This window comes from Spermophilus citellus, assembly GCF_964194105.1.
Source record: "Spermophilus citellus genome assembly, chromosome: 4".
Classification (NCBI taxonomy): Eukaryota; Metazoa; Chordata; class Mammalia; order Rodentia; family Sciuridae; genus Spermophilus; species Spermophilus citellus.
The window spans coordinates 207,931,883-207,952,093 of NC_138185.1; positions in this window are offsets into that span (position 1 = coordinate 207,931,883).

Below are 20,211 nucleotides of genomic sequence, written 5' to 3' on the forward strand. Positions count from 1 at the left end.
CATTAATGCTATTAGCACTGTGCATATCCACAGCTACTTTCTATTTTGATTTTAGCTTGATTCTTGTCTTTCCCCCCAGAGGTCATCTTGTATCTCTTATTTTATCTATCTATCTATCTATCTATCTATCTATCTATCTATCTATCTATCTATCTATCTATCATCTATCTATCTAATATATCACCTTCCAGAAACCATATATGGGTCAATGTCCTGTTACAGTTTGGAACTCTGTGACCTTCCCTTGGACTGTGTCTCTCTGAGTCGTACTCTGATCTCCATCCCTTGGTCCACATCTGCCTTCCTTTTCTAGTTTTAAATAAGTTCCTCTGTGATTACGTTGGGCCCACCAGGGCAATCCATAATACTATTCCTACCTTAAAGTCAACTGGTGAGTAATACTAACTACACCTGCAGAGTCCCTTTTCAGCAGTTCTTCTTGCTTGATTAAAGACACAGATTAACTCTTGGAGGCAAATGTTTGAAACTCTGCCTACTACAGTCATATTAAGTGGCATTCACTACTAAGATTTGTATCACGCAACTGAAGTCTTCTAAGCATAATGATGATGGTAATGATTGGTAATGTTGGGTAGTGCATCATTATAATAATTTCTACTATTAGAGAACAGAGTAAAGAAATACTTCTAAACCAGGAGCAGGGGCCTAAGCCTATAATCCCAGCAGCTTGGGAGGCTGAGGCAGGAGCATCACAAATTCAAAGCCAGCCTCAAAAACTTAATGAGGCCCTAAGAAACTCAGTGAGACCTTGTCTCTAAATAAAATACACAATAAGGCTCAGGATGTGATTCAGTGTTTGAGTGCCCTGAGTTCAATCCCTAGATACTGCCCCCCCCCCCCGTAATAAAGAAGTATTTTCATCCAGAGCTGAGAAAGAAACAATGTGTGTGAGCAATAAGTTGTTTATGAGAAATACAAGTGGTGACTCTAGCCAGGGACCCAAGTCCATAAACAAGAAAAACAGAAAAGGGGATCCAACCAACATATCTTGTCACACTGTTTACTAAGAGTTCATGAAGCAGATGATATGTATTCTACCAATAGGAGTAATAAAGTATTCACAGAGGTAAGATGTGGACACTTTGAAATTCATGTCTATTTCCAAATGGACATTAGGTCTGTTACAATCCATTTGATAAAAATTATGATTATATTTATAATTATGAAGAGGTAGAGTTAGCATGTTGGTAGAATTGAACCTAAACATAATCCTTTAAAGAATATAAAAATCAAGCTCAGAGAACCGTGTGGTATTAGTAGCTCTCAGGAGACAAACTATAGGTCAGCTATAGCTATGACACATAAATTCTGTGGAAATGATCTAGCAATTCACGCTCCCATGGTGTAGTTGGCAAACACAAATCTTAGTGCTGAGGAGTAATGGATATCACTGTATGTTCTATACACAGGAGAAAAGCAAAGATCAGCAAAGAGGATGTCCTCTTTCTTTCGTATGTGAGAAAATAAATAGACCTCAGTAACTAAGAGTTGTTATTAGAAATCAATTCTTATAACAAATGCTCACAACATACATTTTAATTTTCAGTAAATGCTAGACCCTTGGATCAACTGTTGCTGTTTGTACCTAGGTTTCTTAAGAAATAGGACAGACACAAGATCAAGGAAGTTGCAGAAGTAAATGGAGGAAGATGTGACAACTGTTAGTGAGTGTATTTTAGTGCTATTTAGCTCTGTCCCTCACAGATACTGAATGTCAAACAATATATTCTATTTCTAGGAGTCATCAAATTATTTTCAGTATTTTACAAATTAAAGGTAATTTTATGAAAATAAAAAAGTGGTTCTCTTTAATGCCAGGTTAATGATCTGGAACACAAGATTTATAGTTTAATGTCCCAATGAGTTTTGGAAATTTGACTATTTACAAAAACAGGTTTATTGTCTATAAAGACATTTATTCTTTAAGAAAAATGGTTCTCTTTGGGAGTAATATTATAGAGCAGCTATAGAGAATTTATAACTTTGACTCCTTAGAATTGTCTCCCATTCCTAGAAATGTCTTCTGCTTTTGAATAACATTTTGCCTTCTGCCTGTGAAGATCAGTTTCATTTTCACCAAGAAGATGAGGCACCCATATTGTTCTCTCCAACTCAGGGTGGGGGAAAATCAAATGTAACTCAGATTTGACCAGAATTATACCCTTACCTAACATTTTCTCACTGTATGTATGTGTGTGTGTGTGTGTGTGTGTGTGTGTGATTAACTGTGTGTATATATATCTATACAGACATATGCCTACATATACATGGATATATGTTACTGATATTGAATACATTAAGACTCTGTGATGGCTTGACAATCTGTACTGACACAAACACCCAAACACACATATATTCCCCACTGAGATCAGATGTAGAAAATGTCTGGCACTCTAAAAGTTTCCTTCCTGTCTCTTCCAAGACAATCACCTTAGTCCAGTGATACATAAATCACTCCTCTTGTTTTCTATCCTACACTCCTTGTGCCTGCCCTCAAACCTCACATAAAGTGAATAACACAAACAAGCATCGAACACATTTCACTCAATACATATTTTAAGATCCATCCATGTAAAATCATATTCTCAAAGCAGAAATGAGGTGCCGGTTGTTCCATATCCTCATTGATATTTGAACTTTTAGTGTTCTGGTTTGTAACTAGTGAAATCTTATTGCTTTTAATTTAATTAGCACAAGTATTTTCATATGATTATTAGATTTTCAAAAAATTCAGTCATTTTTAAATTGGAATGCTTATCCCTTTATTGTTGATTTTGTTTTAAAATTCTGCATATAAATAAATGTATATAGTACATATATCATATTCTAGCCTCTGTTTTTCTAATTCACTTTGTTAATGATCTGTCTCCTAAATATATATTCTTAACATTAATAAAATCAAATTTATTCTTTTTTTCTTTGAGAAATAACACTATATAAGTGCTAGTTTCATTGTGCTTAATGCATTACCCTTAAGAAATCTCTGTTTCTTCCCTGCATCTTGTTTTATTTCCATTTTTAAATTTCCGATCAACTCAAATTTATTTGTTTATGCTTTAATTGAAAAGTCAGTATTTCTTTTCTTCTCAACATGGAGATAATATTGTTCCAGTATAATTTATTTTTACAGAGATAAAATATATCAGTTTTTATTAAGTTGCAGTCATGTCTGTGTTAGAAATCAACTGATTTTATATGCACTCTTGCATTTCTAGATCCCAGGCTCCTCTACCATATGCGTTTGTTTTCTTTCTTTCTCTCTCTCTCTCTTTATATATATTTAGAAATATCACATATATCAGACACAACACACACCCACACATAAATTAACTTTGGGTGACCATTGTACTAATTAAGAATGCACACCCATTATAGAACTGATATTGTGAACCCAATCTTAATTACTATAAATTTAATTAGTTAAATTTATTAACTAAATTTACCATAAGTCTTGAAATCTGCCATTGTAACTCTCTTCTGTTACATAAGAACCTTTTAGTTCTTCAAAGTCCTTTGCATTTTAGTGGAAATTTTGTAGTCATCTTATCCATTCTCACAGAGGTTTGGGGGAATCTTCTTGGTATGTTAATAAAGTTTTCATTTAAAACTGAAGATCTGTTTGGTGAAAACTGATATCTTTAAACTAGTAGATATATTTATGAAATTAGGACATTTTAAATATATTTTCACAGTAATATTTGATATTTTTAAGAAAGATGACAAATATAACTTGTGTTAGATTCATATCCATGAATCTGATATCAGACAATATTCATTAAGCTTTTTGAATGTAAATTTTAAAGAAAATACCAAATGTGCCTCTTTTCTCTTCTTCAATTACATTTACAGCTGAATATTAGATATTGATTCTGGTTAGAGTTGCTTGTATAAAAAATACACTTATTTCTAATAGTTTAATTTAGTTTATATTAGATGTTATCTGTCCTGTTCAAATGAAGAAAACTTTAATTCTTTTCACCTAATATTAACATGCTGTATTTCTTGTTCTTGCTCTATTTCACTGTCTAGGACTTTCACTACACTATTAGAATGTCATGATAGGGAATTTGGTTGTCTTGCTCAGACACCAAGGAAAATGTTTTAACATTTTAATATTTTATTACTGATTATTCTTTTTAATGTTTGCAAATATATTTTATTGAAATATATTCATTCATATTACTTGTAAGAATGTCTTAAATAGTTATGATTTTTTATTAAAACTATTTTTACAATGGTGTTAGATTGACAGATATCTTAAATGATAACACAGAGAGTTTCCATATACTCCACACTCAGTTTCAGGTTTCCTTTTATTTAAAAACTTGCATGAGGGCTGGGGATGTGGCTCAAGTGGTAGCAAGCTCACCTGGCATGCGTGCGGCCCAGGTTCGATCCTCAACACCACATACAAACAGAGATGTTGTGTCCGCCGATAACTAAAAAATAAATATTAGAAAATTTTCTCTCTCTCTCTCTCTCTCTCTCTCTCTCTCTCTCTCTATCTATCTCTCTATTTAAAAAAATAAAAACTTGCATGAGTATGGTAGTATTAATTTGTAACAATTTATAAACCAACACTGTTGCATTATTGTTAACCACTCTCAATAGTGTATCCAGATTTCCTTAGAGTTTTCCCAATTTCCATTTTTGTTTCAGAATTCTATTCAGGATGCCACATGAGGTTTGCTAGCCATACCTCCTTAGGTTCTTCCCTCTTCTTGGCTGTGAATATTCTCAGGAATTAAAAAAAAAAAAAGAACTATGAGTAAATGACAAATCAATAGAGAAGGGAGCAGAGGGTGGCGGGAAAGAAGTGAAAGTCGAGGAGAGGAGGGAGGCGGCGCGTGTGGAGATGCCTCGCGGCGGCGGCCGCCCTCGCAGTCACAAGGATCACTAGGCAATGCTGAGCTGACGTGGATCTGGGGCGAACAGTCTGGGCCTCTCAGAGCACACACTGAGCCCGGATCGGCTGAATTCAAGCTCCCGTTCGCCTGCTTCCCGCAGACAAACAGCTGTGACTCAGCACTAATCCATCCGGCTGAAATAACTGGTCAGCCCTTCTCATCCTACGGAGGTAAATGCCTACCAAGCCTTCATAAGTAGTGGCCACAGGTTTGAAGCGGGGCTTGGGAGAGACAGTAAGGACCCACCCATTGCATTGGTCGCCCGGCAAAGGGAAATGAACTGTCGCCATTTGCAAGAGATACCACCATGGCAGAGAACTGACGTCATCAGACTGCTGCGGAGGAGATAACTTCATTTAAACCTGCGGCTACAGGTGTGTAATCCCCTAGCCTTCCCTCTCCACACATCGGGGAAACCTTAAGGGCCCCTCCCAGCTCTCTCGTGAGTGCAACAGCCAGCCCGAGGGAATCAGAGGTGGCGCGGGACCCGCGGCTCGGAACTACCGCTCCCACCAGGGCTGACTGCTGAGGTCTGTTGCACCAGCTACCGGGGGAGTGGCTACCGGAGGGCAAGTAAAATTCGCTGAGGATTCTCAGCCCCAAGCTCTACAAACTTAGGGTCTGAGGGAATGGCAAACTGGAAGAGTGTGCCCAGTCGTTCATGAAAACAGGGCTCCCGGGAGCAGCAGACCTGGCGTGTAGCCAGTATTCTGGTGAGCATCACCGGTGAGAGGGGCCTGGCTAGAGGAAAATTGGGAAGTGACTAGACACAAGAGGAGGCCCTAGACACTCAGGATTGGAGACTCGCCCAGTCTGGGAGGAGCTGCTGCACAGTGATTGGTTCCCGCTTATTGACAGGAGAAATTTGACATGGTGGGCACAGCGCCACCTACTGGAAGAGAAGTTAATCAAACTCTAAGACTGCATTTATTAGTTTTTTTTTTTCTTTTTTTCTTTTCTCTTTTTTTTTTTTTATTTGGGTTTTTCTTTCATTTTCATTTTTCTTTCTTGTTGTTTTTTTAAATTTTTTTTACAATTTTTTTAAATTTTTTTTCTTCTAATTTTAATTTTAATTTTTTAATTATTTTTTATAAATTTTTTTTTCTTTTTTATTTCCTATTTTTTTCTTCTTTTGTCTTTTCATTTCTTTTCAATTATCTTATCCCCCCTTCCTTGAATTCTACCTGCTTACTCTCATTCTCTTTAGCAACTTCTTCCCCTCCCTTCTAATACCTTTCCTCCCAAGCATCAAATAAATTTATAGGAGTAAACAGTAACTCAGCAGTCAAACAGAACAAGAAGTAACATGAGTAGCTTCAAAAAGCAAGGAAGAAAAGGAGTACAAACAATGCAGGACAGCCTAAATATTCAGGAGGACCTAGAGTCATCAGAAAAATGGTCATATAAAGAACTCAAGGAAAACCTTAGACAGATGGAATGGAATCTTAAAGAGGATACAAGACAGCAAATTCAAGCAGCGAAAGAACACATTGAGAATGAATTACAAAAACAGATAAAAGAAGAAGTTAAGCATCTTTATCAGGAGATAGAGATTATAAAAAATAATCAAACACTAATTCTAGAAATGAAGGAAACGATAAACCAAATTAAAAACTCAATTGAGAGTATCACTAACAGAGTGGAGCAAGTAGAAGCCAGAACGTCAGATAATGAAGACAAAATATATCATCTTGAAAAGAGTCTAGGCAACTCAGAAAGGCTGGTAAAAAATCACGAGAAAAACATCCAAGAGTTATGGGATAACATAAAAAAACCAAACTTACGAGTCATCGGAATAGAAGAAGGTACAGAGATTCAAACCAAGGGAATGAGTAACCTGCTGAATGAAATAATTACAGAAAACTTTCCAGAAATAAAAAAGGAAACAGATATACAAATTGAAGATGCGTACAGGACACCGAGCACACAAAATCACAGTAGACCAATGCCAAGACACATTGTTATGAAGATATCCAATATACAGAACAAAGAGAAAATATTAAAAGCTACAAGAGAAAGGAGACAGATTACATTCAGGGGTAAACCAATAAGGTTAACAACGGATTTTTCATCACAGACACTGAAAGCAAGAAGGTCATGGAACAATGTATTTCAAACACTGAAAGACAATGGATGCCAACCAAGAATTCTGTATCCAGCAAAACTAAGCTTCAGGTATGACAACGAAATAAAAATCTTTCATGATAAACAAAAGTTAAAAGAATTTGCAGCCAGAAAACCAGCATTGCAAAGCATTTTGAGCAAAACACTACACGAGGAAGAAATGAAAAACAATAACCAAAACCATCAGTGGGAAGTGCCTCAGTAAAGACAAAGGGTGGGGGGAAAGATAATCATGGAGAAACAAACTAAATTTTTTTAAAAAAGGATAAACAATCAAACATGGATGGAAGTACAAACCATATATCAATAGTAACTCTGAATGTTAATGGCTTAAACTCTCCAATAAAGCGACATAGGCTGGTATCATGGATAAAAAAAAAACAAATCCAACAATATGCTGCCTCCAGGAGACACATCTGATTGGAAAAGACATACACAGGCTGAAGGTGAAAGGATGGGAAAAAATATACCATGCACACGGTCCTCGTAAGCAAGCAGGGCTGGCCATCCTCATATCGAATAAAATCGACTTCAAGACTAAGTTAATCAAAAGGGATAAAGAAGGTCATTATATACTGTTAAAAGGAACCATTCACCAACAAGACATAACAATTATCAATATTTATGCACCAAATAATGGTGCTGTGACATTCATAAAACAAATTCTCCTCAAGTTCAAGAATCAAATAGACCACAACACAATAATTATGGGTGACTTCAACACACCTCTCTCACTATTGGACAGATCCTCCAAACAAAAGTTGAATAAAGAAACTATAGAACTCAATATCACAATCAATAACCTAGACTTAACTGACATATATAGAATATATCAACCGTCATCAAATGGATATACTTTTTTCTCAGCAGCACATGGATCCTTCTCAAAAATAGACCATATATTATGCCATAGGTCAACCCTCAGTAAATATAAAGGGGTGGAGATAATACCATGCATTTTATCTGATCATAATGGAATGAAACTGGAAATCAATGATAAAAGAAGGAAGGAAAAATCCTACATCACATGGAAAATGAACAATATGTTACTGAATGATCAATAGGTTACAGAAGACATAAAGGAGGAAATCAAAAAATTCTTAGAGATAAATGAAAATACACACACAACATATCAGAATCTATGGGACACAATGAAAGCAGTTTTAAGAGGAAAATTCATCGCCTGGTGGTCATTCCTCAAAAAAAGAAAAAACCAACAAACTATATTACAGAGCAATAGTGACAAAAACAGCATGGTACTGGTACCAAAACAGGCGGGTGAACCAATGGTATAGAATAGAGGACACAGAGACTAATCCACAAAGTTACAACTATCTTATATTTGATAAAGGGGCTAAAAGCTTTCAATGGAGAAAGGATAGCATCTTCAACAAATGGTGTTGGGAAAACTGGAATTCCATATGCAACAAAATGAAACTGAATCCCTTTCTCTCGCCATGCACAAAAGTTAACTCAAAATGGATCAAGGAGCTTGATATCAAATCAGAGACTCTGCATCTGATAGAAGAAAAAGTTGGCTCCGATCTACATATTGTGGGGTCGGGCTCAAAATTCCTTAATAGGACACCCATAGCACAAGAGTTAATAACAAGACTCAACAAATGGGACTTACTTAAACTTAAAAGTTTTTTCTCAGCAAGAGAAACAATAAGAGAGGTAAATAGGGAGCCTACATCCTGGGAACAAATTTTTACTCCTCACACTTCAGATAGAGCCCTAATATCCAGAGTATACAAAGAACTCAAAAAATTAGACAATAAGATAACAAATAACCCAATCAACAAATGGGCCAAAGACCTGAACAGACACTTCTCAGAGGAGGACATACAATCAATCAACAAGTACATGAAAAAATGCTCACCATCTCTAGCAGTCAGAGAAATGCAAATCAAAACCACCCTAAGATACCATCTCACTCCAGTAAGATTGGCAGCCACTATGAAGTCAAACAACAACAAGTGCTGGCGAGGATGTGGAGAAAAGTGTACACTTGTACATTGCTGGTGGGACTGCAAATTGGTGCGGCCAATGTGGAAAGCAGTTTGGAGATTCCTGGGAAAGCTGGGAATGGAACCACCATTTGACCCTGCTATTGCCCTTCTCGGACTATTCCTTGAAGACCTTAAAAGAGCATGCTACAGGGATACTGCCACATCGATGTTCATAGCAGCACAATTCACAATAGCTAGACTGTGGAACCAACCCAGATGCCCTTCAATAGATGAATGGATAAAAAAAAATGTGGAATCTATACACAATGGAGTACTATGCAGCAATAAAAAATGACAAAATCATAGAATTTGCAGGGAAATGGATGGCACTAGAGGAGATTATGCTTAGTGAAGCTAGCCAATCCCTAAAAAACAAATACCAAATGTCTTCTTTGATATAATGAAAGCAACTATGAACAGAGCAGGGAGGAAGAGTAGAAAGAAAAGAGTAACATTAAACAGAGACATGAGATGGGAGGGAAAGGGAGAGAAAAGGGAAATTGCATGGAAATGAAGGGAGACCCTCATTGCTATACAAAATTACATATAAGAGGTTGTTGTGGGAATGGGAAAATAAACAAGGAGAGAAATGAATTACAGTAGATGGGGTAGAGAGAGAAGATTGGAGGGGAGGGGGGGATAGTAGGGGATAGGAAAGGTAGAAGAATACAACAGTTACTAATAGGGCATTATGTAAAATTGTGGATGTGTAACCGACTTGATTCTGCAATCTGCATTTGGGGTAAAATTGGGGGTTCATAACCCACTTCAATCTAATGTATGAAATATGATATGTCAAGAGCTTTGTAATGTTGTGAACAACCAATAAAAAAAAATAAACATTGTTCTGTATTAAAAAAAAAAAAGAATCTGTACACACACACACACACAAAAAAAAAAAGAAGTGAAAGTCGAGTTACTGGGGACAGAATTAGAATAAGATATATTCCATGCTTTTATAATTATGTCACAGTGGATTCTACTGTCATACATATAACTAAAAAGAACAAATAAAAATTTTAAAAATAATTAAAAAGCTGGAAAGATTTTTGAATATTTTCACCACAAGAAAAAAATACATATATCAAGATAGTTATGCTTACCCTAATTCGAACATTATATAGTATATACATGCATAGAAACATCTCATAGTACCCCATAAATATGCACAATTTTTTATTGTTCAAATAAAATAAAATAGAAAAAAGAGTGATCAGACATAAATTTAAAGATAGAAAGAAAGACTATCATGTAACATGAAACCAAATCCTATCACAGATTAAAATTTTAGCAATTCATTTGTATTATAATATAATATGGATGCATGACAAGAAAAACAAAATTCACTGAACTCACAATAAAACATAATAAAATTAAATGTCTCCTCCCACCCCCAGGGAAAAAAATATTCTTAGACTTGCCTTGTTCCTGACAACCTTGAGCATGGTGGATTTTAATTTTGAAGGGGTCCCCCTGTTGGAATTTGTCTGATATTATTTTCATGGCTGGGCTGGCACTATGTGTTTTAAGGAGGAATAACTCAGAAATAACATGTAATTTCTATCATATCCTAAAATCAACAGGCTATTGGTGTTGACTTTGAGCCTGTGGTAAAAGGCAAGGTTTGTCAAATTTCTCAATGGTAAAGTTTTTTTTTTCCTTCTTTTTTCCCCCATCTATTCTGACATTTTTTGAAGGAAGTCATTGTACTTAGGAATTCTAAGGATTGGGGAATTATGTTATCATCACTTTAAGGTGGGATATCTACATAATTTATTTGGAACTATTTTGCATGGTAGATTTGTCTCTTATGCATGTTTTAATTTCCTTACTTCCTTATTTACACAAGTATGAACTCATGGATGTATTTTATACTTGGGGTTATAAACAATACTGGTCCACATAGTTTTTGGTAAAAATATTCCACTTTAGGCTGTTGGCAGCTACTTCAAAAAACTCCTAAGTTCATTAGATATGCCCCACTTTTGTGGTTGGTTGGTTTTGAGCACTTCCTTGCATTCTGGCCCTGTGGGGTTCTTCAGGCTCATATTGTATATTTCTGGTACAGGTTTCCAATATCCATTTCACCAAGGAGTGCTCCTCGTATAAGAAAATGGTTATTATGAAGATCTGAGTGTTATCCATTGTTGGAATGTCATTTCTTTTAAACATTATTAGATTTCTAATCAAATAATTATGTTCATTTGCTAATCAATGCATATATACACACCTGTATTACTTTCCATATGAATTCCGTCTGCCATCCACATCTTTCATCCATGAGCACATGACTGTCCAACCTCATTTCCCATGCTGATCTGTAAATTTAATTTCCAATGAGAAAACTAGCTTTTCATACATCTTTCATTTATTTGACTGTTCAATTCCCATTAAAATGTATAGTAACATCAGAGATTTTAAGATATTATTGCTAAGAGTACAGTATTTATATATAGTTCCTCCTGTCTTTAGGTTTAATCTTTTCTTTCCAAAGTAACTTAGGCCAGTATATTTAGCTCCATCTACTTCAGTGAGGTCCTTCCATGCATTTTTTTAACTTTCTTTTTTCTTTTTTTTTTTTTTTACCAGAGATTAAACACCCTGGGCCAATTAATTACTGAGCCACATCCTCCGCTCTTTTTATTTATTATTTTGAAACAGGGTCTCCATAAATTGCTTAAGGCTGGCTTTGAACTTGTGATCCTCCTGGGATGACAGGAGTGCACCACAGCATCTGGCTTTCTATTCATCTTTTATATAGTGATTCACAGTCATTTGTCAGTCTGTATTTTTCCTATGGATTCCTGAACTTCCTAAATATATGCATTTTTAAATTTATATACATCAGTGATCACTGTGTTGTTAAGTTCTACAGTTTTTAGGAATGAATGGTGGTTGCACACAAAATGACTTCACCACTGTAACAAGCACCTGTGCTTCACTCATTCATCACCTGCCTTACCAAACCCCTGTCAATCTCATAATATTTACTGCTGCATAGTTTGCCTTTCCAGAATGATACAAAACAGGAATCATATGTTGTCACCTTTTCTGGCTAGCTTCTTTCACTTAGCAATGTGTGCTAACGGCTTTCTTTGTTTCTTTTTTCTTTTTTCTTCCAGAACTGAGGTTTGAACCTAAGGACTCATGCATGCAAGGAAAGTACTCTGCCATTGAGTGATATCCCCAGTTTTTTGTGTTTTTTGATACTGCATGTCTTTTCATGATTGAATAATAGTATTTTCTATTTCCATGGAATTAATACAACACAATTTGTTTATCTGTTTACAAAGAATGAGCCACTTTGTTTCTTCTACCTCCTCCTCCTCCTCCTGTTCTTCTTCTTTGTAACTACAAACAGAGCTCCTCTAAATATTCAAGTGCAAGTCTTTTCATGAGACATAATCTTCAACTCAGTGGGTTAAATACCAAACCATATGATAACTGGATTGGGTTAAGTGGCTTTGTAGACACTATCAAAGTGTGTCTTGTAACATTCTGAATTCCTATTGAGATCAGAGATGATATTGGTGTTGAAATAAATCAGGTCTGAGTCTGTTCCCCCAGTGTTGAAGATTGAACATCCAAGAAATACTGAAGCAAAAGCAAAATATATATATTCTATACTTTCTATAGAAAGTATAGAATGGAGAGAGGGAAGAAGAGAAAGACTACTCTGCAGAGTCCACAGAGCAGGGGGTCCAAAGCCTTGTGTATGGGGGTTTCCTACCCCTTTTATTCTTTCTTCTCATGCCCCCTCCTCCTCTTATCTTGCCTACTTGGCCAAAAGATGGAAAAGAAGCCCTGCAGGGTATGGGAAGGGAGGGCATCTCCCAGGGATCTACTCACTAACAACTCCTTGCTGGCACAATTCCCTAGAGGCAGGTAACCTTGGCAACACGTTGGAGGAGAAGAAGTGCTCTGGACGTATTAGTATTTTATTTACTTTGAATCAGCCCCCGTCTTCCTGAGCCACTCATTCATTACCCACATGGACTTTGCATCTTTGCCAGTATTATTGTCAGTAATTTTTTTAAAATTTATTTAGGCAATCTGATAGCTGTGTAGTGGTATGTCATTTTTTTTATTTGAAATTTCCTAATGACAATATGTATAGTGTAATCTGTCACATGCTTATTTGCTCCAATATATCATTTTTGGTGAAGTGGGTGTTCTGATATTTCTTTATTTTTTATTTATATTTTTTGCTTTCTTACTGTGACATATCCATAATTATTTGAACATTTTAAAATAAAAGTCATTTAAATGATATAAGTTTTCTGTATCTGATAAGTATTTTGCAAATGTTCTTTTCAGTCTCCTCACAATGTATTTCCCAGAGTAGAAGTTTTTCATTTTACTATAGTCCAACATGATTTTTTTCTATTATAAACCATGTATTTGATGCTATACATATCTTTTCTATGTTATATCCCATAAGTTTTATAGTTTTGAATTTTATATGTAAATCTAAATTATCAAGTTTAAGTTATTTTTTTTAAATTGAAACTGTGTCTAGACTTTTATTTTTTTAACATGTGAACATCCAAATTTTCCGGTGCCATTTGCTGCAAAATCCATCTTTTCTTCTTTGAATAACCTTTGCTCCCTTGGAAAATAAATAAATAAATAAAAGACAGTTTGTTACGTTTGTGAGGATCTATTTCTGATCTCTGTGTTCTGCTACACTGATGTTGTATTCTTTTATCAATATTGTAATGTCTAGATCAATGGACTTTTATAGCAGTTCTTGAAGTTCAACAATTTCAATCCTCCACTTGGTTGTTCTTCTTTAGTGTCATAAGGGCTATTCAGAGTTTTTTGCCTTTCTCTCTACACTGTACAATGACTTTGTTGATATCCACAAAATCACCCGCTAAGACTTTTATTAAAACTGTGCTTAATCTAAAGTTCAACTTGCCATGATCAACATCACATCTTAACAATATTGACTCTTCCAATCCATGAATATGCCATTTATTTAGATGTTTTAAAATTTTTTTTCATCAAAATTTTATAGTTTTCTGCATATATACCCTATACATTCTGGTTTACATCTAAATATTTCATTTTAATGCTATTGTATATAATGCTGTTTAATGTATGTTCTAGCTACTTATTGCTAGTATAAAAGAAAGCAAAGAACTTTTGCATAATTAACTGTGTATCTTCACTTTAACTACTAATTACTTCCAAGTTTATTTTTGTTAATTATCGGAAATGTTCTATATAGATAATATGTCATTTGTAAACAAAAGCATTTTTATTTCTTTTTCTCCCATATGAATACTTTTTGTTTCCTTTTGTAAACATTATTGCAATTATAGTAATGGATTTGTCCATTTCTCTTTACCATTGTAACAATTTTGGTTCACGAACATGACAATCAGTTTTTCCAAACACAGCAAGAATTGTTTTGGTGAAGATTTGACCCCTATTTATACATGCAATGTGAATTGCTTGTAGATGATATATAGTAGCATCCAGTGTTTTATGTGCATTGACAGTCTCTGCCCTTGAATTGGTCTCTTGAGATAATGTTCATGCCATTTATAAGATCATTTATGATGTTTTAGGAGCTAGGAGGAAGGAAATAGAAATATTATATTATAAATTACTTTGCATTACCTTTGAATTGGTATAGTGTCATTTAAAAGTAGATTTCTATTATTTACAAATGTATATTACAAATTCTACAGAAAAGCTTAGTTACTATGCTATGAGAGAAGAGAATATGGAATCAGAGTGATTAGTTAAAAGCAGAAAAGACAAAATTGAAATTTAAAAAAGGGATTAATGCAATGAGTACAAAAAAGCAATGTACATGGTGGATGTTAATCCAACTGTGTCAATCATTTCTAATTCCTCTGAGTCCTCTTCTTGAAACTCAAGCTGCTTTTGACCAGATTGTATGCATTGATGATTGTGTTTGTAAGTATTATGTTGCTACAACCCAAATATCTGACAACAACTTAGAAAAGATTTATTTTGACCAACAGTTTCAGAGGTCTCAGTACATGGTCTGCTGGCTGCTGGTTCCATGGCAGAAATATCATGACTGAAAAAGCTGCTCAGTTCATGGCAGCCAGGAAATGAAGGGTGAGATGAAGGGGTGGGCAAGAAGACAAATCCTTCCAGGTCACACCACCAGCACCCTACCTCCTCCAAATAGTCTCATCTCCCAGTAGTCCATTCAATTATTGAAGGATTAACCAATCAAGTGGATTAATCCACTGATGAGAACAGAGCCAAACATTACCGAAAATTCCCATCTCTGAATCTTGTTGCATTGGGGACCCCACCTTCAGCACAAGATTTTGGGGGGACATTTCAGGTCCAAATTATAACAAGGATGTTTGCTTCCTTTGCACACGATTTTGTCTTTGCTTACACTTTTGATGTGTTTTCTTGTGTGCTTGTGTATGTATTGTCTTTCTTGTGTATTTTTCAAGATGCTAGCTGTGATTGTGTGTTGCAGAGATTCTCTATCTTTAACAGGAGCTCTCAGACTATTCTTTAGCACTGTATTTTCCCTCGGGACTGAGATTTTCTGCTACAGAGAGTTTCACCCTTGATCTATTATTTTGTTATGGAAGTGATTTCCATATTGTGTTCTGTGACTCAATCTTTCATCCACAGAAAGATCTGGGGTTTTTCCCTCCCTCAGCTTTCTGAATCATGCTAGGTCATACTGAAAGCAAGAAAATGTTTGACACTCTATAGTAGATAGAATTCTGTAAAGTCAGACAATGGGGAAATTGTTTACAGTTACTATAAAGAAACTATTTATCTGTTCCCAGTAAGTAGTCACAAAATAATGAATCAGCCAGTCATGCTCCCTTGTTTCAGCCTAACCAAGCTATTTGTGGGATGGGGCCTGCATTAGATTCAAGATTCACTTCCCTCTCCTGAAGCTCACATGATGACCAGTCATGCTCATCAATACCTGTGGTGACTCACATGCTTCCCCTAAAGTGTAGCCTGTTTTAATTTTTTTAGTTTTTATTTTATTTTTTCCAAAAGAAACAAAAATTTGGCTCCAACCCATACACACAACTAGGTCAGGACCAACATTAAGTATTTTCTTTCATTTTCTAGAATGAGAAACGAACTTATCACATTTTTGCAGAAATTCCTATACCACCAAAATAGCCTCAAATTTTTAGCCGATTTTTTATAATTTATAAGCAAAGAAAGATTATACCAAAATAAAAAAATATATACATTATTTCTTATAAATTTAGCATGACTTTAGGCTAAAATAATGGAAATACCAACTTGGGTCTGTATGAAGTACCTTCTCTACTGTGTTGTTTAAAGTTGCTCACCTACATTTTCAGAAGATCAAAAGTAAGACAACTTAATTAGCAGCTGCCTTGGCCAAAATCAACCTGCAAAGTGAAGCTACATTTGCCTACTTCATTCATCTTGAACTTCACATGTATCTTCCTCTTATTACAGCAGGCTGAATTTCTACACTCTATATTGAATGCAAATACTCTTTTTTGATCAGTGATGATTTTGAATTTCAATTTTAATTCTAAAGATTTCCTTCTTCCCCATACAAAGTTTTTCCCTCATGCATACACTTCTATTTTTGTCTTTCTTTTCTGCACTATAAGCTTATGTTGGCCCAAAGTGGGTGACAAACCAAAGGTTTCACAATAATGTATGTATGTATGTATTTATTTATTTATTTATTTATCTATCTATCTATTTATTTATTCATTCATTCATTCAGTTGAGTGACGCTATGCCTGAAATTCTGCCAGTGGATATGAAAATGTTTTGTTTGTGCTATCAGTCTCTAATAAATCTTATATAAAATGTCCTGTTCCAAAAGCAGAAGTACACAAAATTCAGTTATTTAGATTTTATTGTGAAATATTACCCATTTATGTGACAAAAATAATCATAATAATAATTGGTTTAACTAGAAGAGAGCCAATGACAGCTATTTTAACTATAGGAATATTCTGTGTCATGAATTTAACTATTTTTAAATCATGGTTTTACTAGCACTAAATCTTTATAAGTCTGACCTGATGGGTGATAATGGTCTCATAGTTAATATTCAAAAATAAGACTCATAATCAGGCACATGTTTTCTAATAGTCTTCACAGTTTCAATAAATCTAAGTAAACTAAAATTAATAGAATTTTAAGTGGAGTGGAAAGGAGCAGAAAGCATCCAACCATTTAATGGTGCTTTTTGGTAGAGTTATAGCTCTTGACAGCTGAATGAGACTCTAGAATAGTTTTATTTTTAAGAAAAAATAAATAAAGAATATAAGTCTAGAAGCAAACAAGGAAATCAAGGAACATGAGTACAGGAGAAGAGGCAGTAAGAAAGAAGTTATGAAAGTTATGTTCAGTCTAGGGCCCCGCCCCAGCAATCCAGAGGCTCAGCCCACTCATCAAACACCAAGACTACAGTACCCAGGCAACACCAGGTCTGTTTAAATATGCTGGAAACTTGACTGGGACAGAGTCTGCCACTGCTCACCAGAGCTGGTGGCTGAATGGGATTGAGGAAGACAATAGATCATCACTGGTAGTGATATAGATGAGGAAAACATGTAACTAGGGTTAAGAAGGGAGAGACAAGGGTTTGAATTAAGCAGACCTAGGGGAAAACATTAAAAGAAAAAGAAAGAGAAAACATGAGGTATAAGATTCCCACCCCACCCTGGCCCCAATACAACATAAGATGTTTTTCAATTTAATGAAGATTGGTACTTCTCATAGCATATCTCAAACATTGTGTAGCTTTTTAAGACCACTGTAAATTAGACCTCATCTAACATGTCCATCAAAGAACAAGAAAATATAAACTCGGGCAAATTAAGTGACCTGCAGCCTTTCATAAAGTGTAGATCAGCTGTCTTCAATCACTGTCCATTGGTTTCTCTTATACGGCTACAGGCTGAATCCCAAGAAAGTCAAACTAAGATATCAGAGTGTAGGTAGTTTAATAAGAGGGCTCTTGAGAGGAATAATTAAGAAAGGGACAGAGACAGAGGAAAAGGAAGAGAAGAAAGCAGTAAGGGCAGGAGAATTTAATCTTCAACACTATCTCAATGAAAGCCTGAGAAAGTTCTTCAGGAGTCCCAAAGATGGAATAATCTTTTATAGCTATCCCAAGTGAGAAGATCAGGCTTTTTATAGTCCCTGATTGTTTAATCCATGAATGCCTTTGGCCTGAAAAGTTGGAATGACCAAGACTAAGGGGAAGATTTAGCTTAAGCAGTCCTGAAATGGTCCAAGAGATGAAAGCATCACAGCTTCTGCTGCATAAAATTTCTTCCCTTATTTGATAACAGGGAGAACAGAGTGGTCAGGGCCAGAGAACTCCAACTGGATAAAACCACAGGATGGACAAGAGCTAGAGACTCGTTTGAAAATGACCCCAAAGGAAGAGAATGTGCAGATGTGCAGTGTGGGCTCCTGTTTTTGGAAGACAGTAGCTTCCAGATAGAGTGGGAATCCGTCCTGCTGGATACTCGATCATCTCTTGCTGAGATATGCTCTACTCTAGGTTGGATAACATTAAAAGCACTGACCTCAGGGCTTGCACACAAGAGTCCTCCCCAGTCTTTGTTGTTACATGTTTGAACTAGTTCCTTAGCCACTTTTAGCCATTTTTCATCTTAACAACAGAACATTCAAATCTCTACTCTTGTTCCAATCAAAACTCTAAAAATTCTAAAAATAAAATGAATATTTGTGTAAAGGGATCTGTAACCTGGAGAAGTTTGAAATAATGTTTCCATGAAAATCTTTTAGATAATGCAAGCCTAGTCAATGAATACATCACATAGAGACTTCAGATTTCTATTTGACTCTTTTGTTTGTATTAATTTGGTATATTTTCGGTCATCAATAGTCAGGGTATAAATAGTCTCTGAAATTCCTCTTAGAGACTTTTTTAAACTGTGCAGTTATTTGCAGCAGTACGCATCTTTTTCCTTCACTGAATCTGAAAGACACAGAAGTAACAAAAACATAATCTTTTGTTTTGCCTATCTCTCTCCTACAGAAAATTTTCTCTTTGCCCTTACAAAAGTAACACATACTTTCAACTTTATTAGGTCATTAATTCTAAGCCTAAGCAAAGTTATGGTGTCCTGATAAAACCTTCTACTGTCATAAATACCAGAAGAATAGAAGTTGGATTCATGGATCTATCTCTTAAATTTTTGACCTTCAGAAAACTTTTGGTCTCATTCATACCTCAATTGGTTTCCAAAATGAGCATTTAAAAATTGTATTAAAACACATAGATAAGTATAATCAATAATGAAGATGATGAATAATAGAAACAAGTCTTTTCCCTAATGTTGTCCATAAAGGATAATATTCTGGTACTTGTAGAGATGTCCTTCACAGATACCAAACATTAATTTATTTGCTTTTGAAAAAGGAAAAAGAGGTCTCATTTCTGAATATAATTCCTCGGACTTTGCAAATATTACCAAACCTGATGTTTCCAAATCCTACTAACCATGCCTTCCAAAGGTGGCTTCTCATGAATATTCCTTCAACTTATGATGCATAAATTCACTAATAATGCAAAATATACACCTGAAAATTTTAACTGTATGAAAAACCTCAAGAATGTGTAATGTTGAAAGTAACCAATAATCTACTATCTTGAATAACAAGGATAAAGGCACGTGTGAGATTTTATAAAAAGAAGCTGGAAAGGACAGAATTGGGACTATTACCTTGAGCAGTTAGGTATGTCAGAAAAGGGATTGAGGAAATTATAAAATAAATCTTAAAGCTATCAAGCAATACAAAATTTTGTTCAAGATTGGTATTCTCATTTTGAATAGATGGAACAGTTAAAATTTTGTTTTCTAAAAGTTTCACTGGATTAGATAGGGAAGCAACTAATCAAATTAAGAAATCTGCATATTTCTGACATCTTCATATGCTCTTGTCATCCTTTTTAAATTAGCAATAAACCATGAAGGCTATAAAAAAGAGACTGTATAATTGTTGAGTTAGACTGACCTTTTATCTGAGCAATGAACTACTTTGCATAATCAATCAGGCCTCACATCTATCCAACTCCAAATCATGTATTGTTCTGCAGCCCTCCTGATGAATGTAGAGAACTGAAAACTTTGTTCCCTGAAGGG